The 6,867-nt window shown below is 38.8% G+C and overlaps 1 pseudogene; it reads left to right on the top strand.

Annotated features, from left to right (window-relative positions):
• LOC119284323 overlaps positions 1-5,851 on the top strand; it is an 8,132-nt pseudogene extending 2,281 nt beyond the window's left edge.
• Positions 5,852-6,867: the final 1,016 nt, after the last annotated feature.

Here is a 6,867-nt window from a genome sequence, read left to right as displayed (position 1 = left end):
GGGAAAGCAACTCATGTTCCTTGATTAGACCTTATGTTATATCTAATTACTGGAAATAAAATGTTGTTCAGACGAAGGCTAAAACTACAGTGGCAGACATGCTTCCAAGATCTCGTGAAGATCATTCTGCTGATGATGGTACTCTAACAGAAGAAGAACAGTGGGAAAGAGAGCAAGCCAGCCTTGTTCTGTTATTGAGAGGGGGAAGTTGAAATCTTACCAGATAAAAGACGTTAAGTGGCTAATATCACAGTGGCGAAATGAGCTTAATGGGATACTGCGTGATCAAATGGGCCTTTGAAAAACAATTCAGACAATTGCATTTCTTGGTCATCCTAAAGGGAATGGTCTGTATGGTCCATACATGGTTATTGCTCTTCCTTCCACCCTGTCAAACTGGTTGAACGACTCAATGAGGTAAAGCATCCAGAGTTGTCCTTCACTGTGCTTAGTTTGTTTGCTATCTTATGTGGAATACTTAATTTCAGGATTGCTCCTTCTCTAAATGGTTTGATTTATCATGGAGATAAAGTGGCTCGGACAGAGCTAGCGAGAAACTACATGCCCAAAACTGTTGGTCCTGGTTTTCTGATAATAATCACTTCATATGAGATGGCTATGTTTGATGCAAAGTTTCTTGCTAATTATAAGTGGAAGTCACATGATCTGAATTATTGCCCTTATATATTTCTCTCTCTTCCCCATGTATGTACGTCTTGGCCAGATTCTTTTTTCCAGGGACATCTTTAAAAAAATACAAAGTGCAAATTATTGAGGGAGTTGGGGCACGTTCCAATGGATAAAATGCTCCTTTGACTAGGAGTTGGGGCAGAGTTGTGGTCGCTACTGAATTTCATTTTGCCTGATATATTCTCATCCCATGACGAATTTGAGTCATGGTATGATTCATTTCCTTTTGATGGGCATTTTCTATATGTGCCATTTTTGTTCATTAGTTTTAGTATCCTTGAATTACTTTGTTTCCCAATAACTGATTGCTGTCTCATGCCTTTTGTTTGCCTTTTACAGTTTTATTGTTGTAATTATATATAAATTATCTTGATTGTTGTAATTAACATTTGTTTAGTTTTCAAACAATTTAGCTTTCAAAAGGTTTAGCTTTCTCACTTCCTGTATGTTCAGCGCCTGGGCTTGTGGTGTATGTTATGTTTGTCTGTTCCTGTTCGTACCTTCGTGATGACTGGTTCGGTGCGTCGTGCATGTGGGTCCTATGTGCAGCCATCGCGAGAGCACGACCCAAATAAGGAGCCTTTTCACAAGTCACAGCCCAACATCAAAGAGAACTCTTTCTCTTTCAGCGATTTATTGCAATTGTCATCCATTGATCGAGTGTACACAGGTATGTATATTATAGTATAGTTTGTCAGAAATAAAGGAGGGGTGGACACCCTGCCTCGCCCTACCGGGAGCTCCATGGATGCTATCGCGAATATCCTTGTCCTGTAGTATAGCTTTAGTATTTCTCCCACTTTTTCTGCGACATGTGTAAACGTAGTTACATTGAGAAAACGAGAGATATTTTGTTGGGATTTTTTTGAAATATATTTGTTACCTAGGTATCCAAATTATTGCTGGATGCATGTTCATGTGAGAAAATGTGGACGGCTACAGAAGAATCGTAAACTTTGTCATATAAAGTTGGAAGTGTTGAACTGCTCAAACTTTCTACTTTGCAAGCAAATAAAGTGATGCAAGGTATTCAAATGTCTATTGTTTATGAGAATTTATGTTGGGCTCAACATTAAATTAGTGCTTAATTGTTGCTTGGTGATTACTGTTCCATTGTTTCAAAAAGATGTCTACTGTTGGACTCTTTCATAGTTTATGTTTAAAAAATCAATTGTATACATATATCTACCTCAATTGATGCATTACGAAACTTGTCTCATTAATTCCTTGTCCCATTATTTTGCTCAGACTGGCTTGCCCCTAATTTTATAGATCCTGCCAAATTTCTAAATCTTACTTCACGTGGAGCTGGTAGAATTCCTAAATCTTCCCCACCATGTTAATGTGTGCTAGATTCATCCATTTTAGGGACAAGCTTTTTCGGACGGAGGGATTACTAACCAACAGCATGTGTCTACACTCTTTAGCAGTTAACAGAGTGATTAGTGCCAGCCTATGTGAGTTCAATCGATCTATCTTTTACTGGCATTACCCATTGTGTAAATTGGGATTATTCGCACCAGCCTTCATACACTCCTAAAACATGGTGGGGAAGACAAGCAAATAGATATCACGATGGTTGCTGCCTAGAGAGAAGTGAACAGAAGAGAAGACACAACATGCAGCGGAAGACAATCAGATATATCACTTGTTGCTTTACATCTTTTGTTTGAGACTTGCTACCAGATTGCTCTTGCAACCAAAGGAGGAAGTCCAGAACCTTAGAGGTTTTCCCGTGAGTGCTTGATTACATAGATAGGCTCTTTCTGATGACACCGAGGCTACGACAATGAGTAGGCATACTCTTTTCAAAATGAGTAGGCATCTTTCCTTTCTGAATAATGACAAAATTAAATTGTTTACTTGTTAAGCTTTCCCTTGAACGACTTACTATTGTTATGCACTTATATTAAATGATTTTTTTCCATTTTGTAGTATCCTACAATGGTTTACAGATGGTGTAGCTCCTTGCACTAAGTTGACCGAGCAGCGATCTAGAGATCTCAATACAGATCGATGACACCTCCTCGAGATCCACTTATCTGCAGCCCCCAACCCTGGTATAGTATGAAAAACCTACAAATAAATCAGAAGAATAGGTAATTATCAGATGCTTATGTTTGTTGGTGTAGTAGTCCTTTTAAGTCCAATCATAGAAGTGTTGCTTGATGCTTGCCTTTAGACGAGTGACTTTGCATGCTAATAAATTAATGGATAGGTCTAATTAATTTTTTTGAGTGCATAATGTTTTGCGAGACCCTTAATTTCATAGTGCAGTTGTGTCTTACCTTCTATGCGGGCCTATAGGTATGTGCTTTATCACTTTTCTGTTTCTTATAAAATGTCCTTGTTTTGTTTCTTATGTTTAGGTTTAGATTTTTTTTTCTTCAACTTGTAGGCTCACTCGGGTTTTCTTTCAATCTAATATTTTCATGCGGAATATTCAAGAGATATCCAAGAGAAATACAACTGCATCCGGCCTCAGAACATACATTGAATAAATTTGTGTTGTTGTGTTTTGAATGATGACTATACCTGCAGTAGAAATGTATCAGGAATGATATGCATTATGGTTGTATTATGGACGTGGATATGCTTGCCATATTAGCTATATATTTTTCATATATTTTTGTGTTTGTTCTTGGGGGTGGGTTGTGGCAGTTTCATAAAGGTCCAATTTGATTGTTTTTATGATGATCTCAAGATATTTCACACCATACAGATTAACTATCGATAGTTTTAGTTAATGATTTCTGTTATTTATCTCCCAACTGTTATCCGTCCACACATTTGCATGCAAATACAAGTAAAAAACGGTTTTTGACTTTCTATTTCTTGATCAATTAACATTGGAAAGTTAGCACTATGGGGCCTTAGCACGACAACTTCCCGACTGTCTACTACAACAAGGTTTGCCCGGCTCTGGTGATGGAGGGGCAATGACGGCAGCGCGCCTTCGGCTCGCTCAAGTGCTTGTAGTCGTCGCTAGGCGGTCCACGGACATGGTTGTAATTTTTATTACCTTTGTTGTTCTTTATACTGCCATGATTGAAGATGAATAGATTGGAAGTTTCTTACAAAAAAAAACTGCAAAATTTAGCATGCTGATGATGGAAGAAACTTTTAATCAAGGAATTATTTGTAAGAAAAAACTCAAAATTTTATTCCATTCTCTTGAGTGCATTCCTCATTATTTAATCATCGATATCCGTATGCTAGCTTCATGTTTCAGTCATAATTCCTTTCTCTTCGAGGGAATTTATGACCAGGTGCGCTCATATACTTCTATCTTCTAAACATGTTTTCATATGAATGAGCTGAAGTCATTTCCTAGAAACTATGGTGCTTTTACTTTTTATTTTTCTGATTATTTTTCACAAGTTATCAAAATGCATTATTTTACCGACCATCACAAGTTAACGAAATGCATTATTTTACCGTTTAAATGATGCTAATTGCCTAGGGTCGATAGTGTAGAAAAATAGAATAATTTTCTACTTATTTATCTTGTTACGGTAGTTTTTGTATATAAGAAACTACAAAGATATAACCAAACCAACTTTCTTTATCAAAATTCATCTAATAGAGGACGCTATTGTGTGACAACATTGAGACACAACGTGGAGCATTGCAACTTTCACAATGATATTGGAGGCAAGGGAATATTTTAACTCGTTGTTAAAAATATGAAAGGGAAAAAAGAGACGACATCACATATTATGACCATGGTATGTGTATTGTAGATCTTTAGAAATGCATGGCCAATATGTTATTATGTCTTGACTTGTCCTTATGATTGAGTGCTTGTCAGGAAATTGCTACGGGACATAGCTCGGCAAGCAATGATTTTTATTATGTTGTTGTCATCAGATGGTACCTCGGTGAGTAAGTTGATGATAGCCTTCTAATCATGGGTGTCAAGTCCAATCAAATCTGGTTGAGGGCCATCTTATTGTGCTCAGATATGGAAAGAATCCGCAGCTGCTCCGTTGCCACTTGCTGCCGGCACTTGATGCAGAGGGGTGAATGAAAGGAGAATGTGAATAATGAAGAGTGCACGGCAAAGTAGTGGACCGTACCTTTTTTTTATCACAATGAGGGAGTTAACCCACACTAGATCCACGATCTGCTGAATGCCGGTTGTCTGGTTCGAGCTGATAGATTGTTACCATGGAGAGCGAGGCGGTGTGGGGAACCTCGTGGATGACCCTGTCTATGCTTCATAACCAAAACATAATCTTCTTTTGGTTATTTCATTTTCTCTGGGATTTGTCCTCTTATGCTTCTCTTATTGCCTCAATAAAGTTTGGTGTTGTGGCAACTCGCGGACACATACCTCGACAACAGTCTTTTTTATTTTAAAAGAGGCAAAAGGATCACATGATATATATCATTTCATATAACTTGGCAGCAAAACACACTGTGGTGGTCACCCTCAGCTACGACGATGTGCATTCCTTGGCACCGGGAATTGGGCTGGGACGTCGTGGAGAGGAGAGAAGGGGGCGGGCGACACAGTGGAGGGAAGGAGAGATGGTGGTGAGAGGAAGGTGCGGGCTGAATGACATGGCGTCGAGGGAAGGCGGCAGCAAAAAGCCGTGGTGGGGAGAGATGGCGGCGTCGACGCCGTGACGTGGAGAGCAAGTCGGGGGAATGAGATGTGCATGTGCCGTGCGGTGAGGGTCAGAGAGTGAACTGTTTTGTTTATTATAAGATGAGAAGAGAATGAGCTGCCGTTTGTGTTTTTTAGGGGAAAATAATTGTTTGCCGTGAGAGAAATATCACTTGCTCATAGCGAGCAGCTGACAAATGAATATATATTGTGTATGGGCTTATCTGAATTTTTTTTAAATATGTGTTTATATATTCCCTTCTATAGATTGGAAATAAGAACTATGGCTTCGGATGATGCTTTGAAAGTGTCAACTCACAAAGCTTTATGATGGGCAGACTGAAAACTCATTGAAGTCTTACACAATTGGAAGAGATATGTACAAATAATGGTTCTTCTATAATACCTGTTGGATATGACAATATATAAGATGAATTTTCATATATGCTTATTTTTGAAAGTATGAGAGAGATGGAGACGTATTATGTCAACATTCAAAAGGAATCCTTTGACAAAGTTGCCGACGTGGTGTTGTTCGAAGGGGCCTAAAATTCACCGAGTTATATACAATAATACACATATATATGTGCAATCAGAATAAAGAATTAAAAGACCCGTGGCAACGCACGGGCATTGTACTAGTCTAATTATAAGAGTTAACAACAGGCATTGCAGACTTGAAGTAAACAATGAGGATAAACATAGCAGCTGCTGCTGCAGAGCACAGGTGGTGGAGAGAGATATCATATCCCTGTGGAACATTGCTGCTTCTGGAAGAATTCTCCAGGATCAGATATGTTTCCTGGGAGGAAGAAAAATGGTGCCCCTGGCAGGATTCTTCTGAAGCAAGCGAGCACGTGGCAGGAGCTCCAGATCTCACCACCACCTCGACCATGCCTTATCAAGAAAAAAGGATACGGGCAAAGTTGCACCGATCTACTTGTACGTACTTCAGCGGCTTTCGTAGATTCTTTCGTGAGTAGTAATATGCTTGCAAAGCTACTGTGAAAAAACCGAATGCCGAGCTACTACAATTGTTTGGAAAAATTATGCTTGTAAGATGCCTATGTGTCGTGACATGTAAAGAACCCTTGATGGTTAGTTTATAGTAAATGAATTTATATGTAATATCAGTATTACCCATATGCCTACACATAACATGCTACAATTGCCAAACAGGGCCACATTAAACAAATTGCTTATAGAGAGTATTTTGCAAGTAACCAAAAAAAACTTGTGTAAATATGCAGTCTGACTACAAATGTACTACAACTATGTATCACATCTACTCTTTAGTCTTATGATGAGTATCATCAATTAAATCTCATGATACCTTTTGCAACTAACGAAGTAAATTGGTGAAGATTAAAATAATATAAAATACATATGACAGCCCCATTGGCATTCCTCATGAACTGTTTACATAGCTGATACAATGCAACATGGCTGATACAAAACATACAGAAGTTAGCATGCATACCAACATTGCAGTATCTTATGGCACTAGCAGAAGGAGGCTCACCTCAGCAAGATGCCCTCGTCAGGTAGAGCAGCGACACGAGCGG

Source organism: Triticum dicoccoides, chromosome 4A (genome assembly GCF_002162155.2).
Source record: "Triticum dicoccoides isolate Atlit2015 ecotype Zavitan chromosome 4A, WEW_v2.0, whole genome shotgun sequence".
NCBI lineage: Eukaryota > Viridiplantae > Streptophyta > Magnoliopsida > Poales > Poaceae > Triticum > Triticum dicoccoides.
Note: the sequence above shows the minus strand (reverse complement) of the source record. Positions and strands in the feature narration are given on the sequence as shown.